The 6591-nt window shown below is 44.5% G+C and overlaps 1 long non-coding RNA gene across 1 annotated transcript in view; it reads right to left on the bottom strand.

The window, feature by feature from the left end:
- Positions 1–3066: 3066 nt before the first annotated feature.
- LOC104858723 overlaps positions 3067–6591 on the bottom strand; it is an 18851-nt gene continuing 15326 nt past the window's right edge. The window contains exons 3-5 of the long non-coding RNA XR_779206.1: positions 4605–4715; positions 3811–3913; positions 3067–3197 (exon numbers count right to left, since the gene is read on the bottom strand). This is a non-coding gene — a long non-coding RNA (uncharacterized LOC104858723). The remainder of the gene's footprint in view (positions 3198–3810; positions 3914–4604; positions 4716–6591) is intronic.

The following is a 6591-nucleotide window of genomic DNA, read 5'->3' as shown; positions in this document are numbered from 1 at the left end:
AGCTAGCACAACCAATCTGTGTCCTCACAGGTACCCTCTGACCTGTTAATGGTACAGCAACCAGGCCCTGGCCAGAGGCTGAGAAGTTTGACTTCTTAACCCTGCAAAACTGGGAAATAAATGTTTATTTTCTTTATAAACTACCATCTTAAATATTTAATTAAAGCAACACCACCAACAACAAAACCATAGAGAAGTCCTTAGACCCCTATCTTCTGAAGGCATCATGGACTGGAAAAAAGGAATCCCTCATGTGGCCAACCAGTCTTCACCGCCTGGAACAGCCCCGTGGATGGAACAGACAGAGACTAATCCAGAAACTCACATTAAAAAGAAAAAGCTTTGGGCTCAGGCTCGGGAAGGCCGTGCTCCAGTGCTACTTGGGTACCTTCTTGCCAGGTGACACTAAATCATCTAACCCCTCTCTCAGCCTAAAATTGGACGAGTTCGACTCCAGTTCTGACAACAGCAATGTACAGTGGTGACGAAGATGCAGTTTGGGAGGGGCAAGTGATAGAAATAGAAAAGGAAAAAAAAACATACATACATATATATATATATATATATACACATATATATATCCTGAGTCTGTGACTCTGACAAAAAATTTTAAAAGAACTCTTGCCCTTCCATTCACACATCCATTCTGGCATTATTTTATTGCACATTTATTGAGCACCCATCACTTGCCAGGAGAATTAGAGATTTCCAGGAGAAGCAGCAATTGAGCAAAATCTTACAAGAAACTTAGCCAGGAGAATATAGCATTTCCATAGAAATTGAATTTCCCAACTTCAAAGAATCCTTGAAAAACACTAAGCTTTGACAATGCGGAAAACACTTCTTTGAGCACCAGTGGGTGGGAGGTAGAGGGAGCCCGGTAATGTTAGCAGTGGGAACTCCACAGGCAAAGGTCAGGTTGGGAGAGCCAAGGGCTCTCGGAAGTGGGCGGGGCCTGCAGGGAGCAGAGAAGAATGGCGCCTTGCTTGTGGATGCTCTCTGGAGGCGTTTGTTATTGATCTGAGGGTCTCTACTGAGTCTCTTGGCAACCGGAAGCTCATAGAGGCTCTCGAGCAGGGAAGCGACTTCCAAAAGTTTGCATGTTAGAAAAGCTTGCAGGCAGGTAGGTGTTTGCAAGTGGACTGTGGAGGGTAACGCTGGAGGCAGGAACCACTTGAGGGGGGCCAAAGAAATGACTTAGAGATGTGTAGTTAATCTGTAGCTGGGACAGGAGTGGGACAGAAAGGAAGACCGTGGAGGTTCTCTGGGCATCAACCAAATCCCCAGGACCCCCCCCCCCGGCTTTACCCACAGCTGATCCACATCTTTGTTTATATCTGACATCATGGCATGCCAAGCCCAGGAGATTCGCTGATAATTTCATCAGATCCCAAATCCCCAGCAGAAATGAAAGAGCTTTAAATTCAATCATCAGTTAGAATGCATGCTTTATATCAGTCCCAATCTATTGCCACTACTGCACACATGCACAGGCTCACACACACGTACGTGCACAGCCTTTGTCTTTTCATGGGAAGCTGGAGGGCTGTGTTGCCTATTATTTAGTCTAGAGAAGATCTGTGAAGTTTAAATGGGAGGCTTTGGACAAATTGCATTTGAAATTGAAAGGGGTTGAAGTAGCCAGACGCATCATCAATTTAGGAAACTAACTCCTGCATTTGCTTGCTAGCAGTGCCTTCTTTATCCCACTGTTACTTAAAATAAAAGACCACAAGCTGGGCAACTCTGCATTTCTCAATCTGAGCTTTTGACAGGAAACTGAAAAATTCATCTGTAGAATTCTTTATTCTTCATTAAGACCCAGGGCTCTTCTTTCCCAGTGAATGAAGACCATGTGTCTGAATAGCAAGCAGAGCCTTATTCTTTTCCTACCCAGTCAACAGAGCCCATTTGGAAACCAAGCTGGTTAATTAGGCTTGGATGGGAGGGAAGCAAAGGGCCTGGATTTCAGAGGACCACGGGTATAAAGGAATTGTAGAGACAGCCTGGTTCCACCTCTAGAAAGAAAATCAAGTCTGAGAGTCTAAGAAAGTGCTAGGTGTGGGGTTCCTGGAGCAGACAGCAGCCTCCTCCTGTCCGATACTAACTGTAAGAGCATCATGTAGACAAAGGAACTTAGAGTAAATATGATCATTTGAGTATACTCTTACAAAACTCAGGAGGGACCCCTGGGAACAATAGGGCCCCAATTTATTTCACACAAAAGCAAGAAAAAATAAAGGTATTTTCCTGCTCTGAACTGTCGCCAATTAAATACGTATCTCTATATGACGTGAGTTCTTAGATTTCCCAATATGTCAGGTGTCCATCGGAGATGGAGGCCCAGACACCACAGAGTTGAGACCTTGTCCCAAACACTCCAGCTCCATATGACCTTGGCCAATGGAAGTGGAGCTCTCTGAGACTCAGGTCCTTCCTCTGTGAATCGGAATAATAATAGCATCAGCATCCTCAGGAAGTAGACTTGATCACTGTGACAGTACATGGAAAAGGGTGAACATAGACCCTCCCATACTTATAAATGTTCATGAAATCATAGCTGTGACAGTCATAGCTGTCTCCTTTCATTAAATTTGGAAAAACCTACTTGGAATCTCACCCTCATCTTTTTTTAAAAAAAAAAAAAAAGTGCCGGAGATAGTCTTGCTTTTCAGTGCTAAGTGTTTAAAAATATTTCAGATGAAAGGCTGACTGGTTGGAGAGGGGGAGGGAGGGCTGCAGAATCTGGGAAGGGAAGACATCACAGATGGGCCCTCAGGAGCCCTCGCTGAGTGTCACATCCAGAGGTACCTGCCAGCTCCACCAGGGATGCGTCTTCTACGAGCACCAGATGCTACTAATTGGCGAGGAATCCTGTGGCTGCCACCCAGAGAACAGAACAAATTCTTTGTCACCACATGGTAGTTTTTTCTTTCCAAGCATTAACTCTTTCCAATAGTAGTACCAGAATCTGCCACCAAAAGCTCAGGTCCACAATAAGGAAATTCTTCCAAAAGAGAGTGGGATAGAAGAAGATATTTGTTTCATTTATTTCTGAGTCTTTGATTCTGATTGTCTTATCTTTCAGGCTGTTGGCCAGGGAGGAATCTTGATAATACTCTCTTCAACCTAGTGTCCCAGTAGAGGGTTGTATTAGTCAGTTTCCATCACCATGACAAAACGTCTGAGGTTATGACCTTAAAAAGAGGAAAGACTTAGTTTGACTCACAGTTCTAAAGGTTTCAATCCCATGTTTGGTTGGCTCCATTGCTCCTACACCTGTGTAAGAGGCATGTGGCAGAGGAAACTGCTCATCTCATGGCAATCAGGCAGCAAAAAAAAGACACTCTGGGCATCTGACACAGAAGGATCACAAGTTCAAGATCACCCTGTGCAATCTAGTGACTTAGTCTAGTGACTTCTCTAAAAATAAAAAATACCAGCTGGTGATGGAGCTGAGAGAAGACTTTGAATGAAAAGCCCCCTTTTAAAGGTGCCGCCATCTTGTCACTGTATCATGGGCTGGGAAACAAGGCCTACGACATGGGCCTTTGGGGTGACTTTCCAGAGCCAAACTACAGCAGGGCCTCATAAGCTGGCTGCTTCCCCTCTGCCTACTCTGCCCTTATATCATTCCTTCTAGGTTTTTCACTCCTTTCCAAACTGTCACCTCTTTCAAAAACAAAGGCTGGTCTCTTTCCCCTTTGCTGGGTTCTCCCAGAATCTACAGAGTGGAGACACAAGGCCTGGGCCCTGATTGTGTTTCAGCATTCCCAACCCCCGCAAACCTAGCCCTCCCACGAGCCCCACCTGCTCCTGTTTATTCCTGCTCAGCCGATTATTGTCCATCTCCTGGCGTCCTGCTTACTCACATACCCGTGTCTTCTTGCTCACTTTTCTTGCTGTGTCACCTCTGCAAGAGAATACAGCAATGCAGAAACCACCCAAACTCCAGCCTGTGACCACGGTCCACTGCCCTTCTTTGGAAACAACGTTCTCCTAGGTGCACACAGGCGCGTTTGTTTATGTATTATCTGTGACAGCTTCTACACGACTGCGGCAGAGTCGAGCCTTGCCTTCAGTGACTATAAGGCCTGCCAAGCCCAAAATAGTCACCTTCTGGCTCTTTGCAGAAAAAAAAGTCACTAACCCCCATGTTTAGGGGGGAAAGCACAGACTGAAGAGTGAGACAGATTTCCATGTGAACCCAAGAAGGAGTGAGGAGCCAGGGGAGCATTTCCTTGTCCCGCTTTATTGTGGGAGAGTCCCCTTATCACCACCCCAAAGAATTGTGGGCTTTTCTCTCCAGAAAACAGATAATAAACCTATTTGACAGGGTGATTATACGGATCAAGTATATGAAAACATTCTAATATAGCCACTGGCTTCATAAACATTTCCCCTTCTCTTTCCTCTCCCCTGTCTTGACCGATGCTTCATTTCCTCTTCTAAACTCCTTGGGAACCCACTCTAACTGGCTGCATTGTTGACCCTAACCCTTCAGCCTTCCTTCTTTATACCCATACCTTTCGCCATGGGGTCTATGCATTTCCCCTCACTAAAATGCCAGGCGATTCCCCCCGCCCTTTGTGTTCAGGACTGACCGTGTGACTTGCCGTGGCTGACTCGTGAGGTGAAAGGGGTAGCGTCCCCTCACTGGTCTCCCATCTTGAGTGCTTGTCATCGTCATGAAAGATTGTGCCCCAAGTGGCCTACTGGTCCGAGTACAGCAGAGAAGTTTGAGCACAGCCTGGATCAGCCAGCCTCCCCCACAAAACCTAGAAAGCATCACCCCAGCCAACCCCAATATGTATCAACCAATCCTTAGCTGATCCACAAATCTTGCAGAATAAATGTTTGCTTTGACTAGAGAATGTGGGTGATTTGTTACACAGCAGTTTGTGGTCAATAGCTAAATAATACACCACCATTCATTCTCCAGTATACAATCCAAGTAACACCTTGTTGGGGTTCACATCCTATCTTCTTCATTCAGTAGCTCTGCTGCTTTGGGCACAAGTGAGTCAGTCTCAGTTTCTTCCTCTCTAACATGAAGATAGCACCATAGTTATGGCTGTGAGAGCGAGATCCACTTACTTAGGGAAGGTCACCCTCGGCAGACACTCAACTTTGTTTCCTTTCCCCTTTCCTCCCACTCTAGGAAGCCTTCCCAGAAATGCTGGGATAAAAGCAATTACTTCTTCTCTCTCAGTGTTTCTCTTTTTTCATACTGGAGATGAAATTCAGGCCTTTCGTGCTGAGCTGTATCCCTTGCTCCGTTTGCTGGTTTGGTTTGGGTTTGGCTTTGTTTAACTAGAGACAAGGTCTTTCTAAGTTGCTAAGTTACTCAGGCTGTGCTTCAGTTTGTGATTCTCCTGTCTAAGCCTCTTAATTACTCCCTAACGCTCCCACCTCTTAGCATTGTTAAAGTAGCAATTGAATTTCAACGTGAAATAAGTACAGTTATTATATACTAATCCAAACATTTTTAAAAATCCATTTCAGAAAACTTTTTTTCAACACCCATTCTGGAGGGGATATTCAAACAGTAGAGAGACATAAATTTTCAGGCATGATAGACAGGCAGAGAGATGCAGTGCATTTCCCCAGTTCGGGACTTGTGACGTTTCCCCCAGTGAAATGGAGGTAGGAATGTAGGTGATATGCACAATCCACGCACTGTTCTGAGGTTTCTGTCAATCCCCTCACGATGCCACATGCACACGTCAATGGTCACACAGGGTAATGAGAACAAACCTGGTCCACTCGTGGTTGGGAATGAGTTCCACATTCCTGTCCAACAGTGAGCCCTCAGAGCTATGGCTTCCAGAATGCAAGAACCAGAAAAATCTCCCTTGAAGGGAAGGTGAAGAGTTGCCCTTCCTGTCTACACCTTCCACGTAGAAAGGGGGGGGGGTTATTTTTTAATTTCTTCTGAGAATTCCAGACCACAAATGTTCACTCACAGGAAGTAGATTTTTCACTACATAAATGAAAGAATCCAATTTCGGAACTTAGTCTAAAGTAGCCCTGAGTCGGTAGTCCCTCTGTGGGACTGGCAAAGGTCCCCAAGCAAGCTGAAGCAAATGTACAGTCTCTGAACACACCTGCAAAGAATGATCACAGATGTGCATTATAGTAAACACAAGTTTACAAAAAAACACACACACACACACAAAACTTCAGAGAATCAGCAACAATGACAAGAAAAACAGAATCAGTCACAAATGTCTCAGATGCTGAATGTTCAAATGCAAAATACAAAATAAATATCCCATTGAAATGTGCGCACGCACACACACACACACACACACACTCATGTATGCTCATGTGTGGGCCCATGCTAGTACAGATAAGTAAATGCAAAGACAGTAGTATCAATAAAGGTGCAAGAAATTGCCAAAAAGAGCAAAGTACCTATGGAAAGAAACTAAAAAATTTTTTTTAGAGAATTGTAACAAATAACTGAAGTGAAATACACTATGAGTGAGGGAAATTAGACATACTTGAGGAAATAATTAGCAAATTGGAAGATACATTGGAATGAATTAATTACCAAATTATTGCCCAGAAAAGCAAAGATGGAATGAG

Source organism: Fukomys damarensis, unplaced genomic scaffold, assembly GCF_012274545.1.
Source record: "Fukomys damarensis isolate Sample0158 unplaced genomic scaffold, DMR_v1.0_HiC HiC_scaffold_17, whole genome shotgun sequence".
Taxonomy (NCBI): Eukaryota; Metazoa; Chordata; class Mammalia; order Rodentia; family Bathyergidae; genus Fukomys; species Fukomys damarensis.
This window is presented reverse-complemented; position numbering and strand designations above follow the sequence as displayed.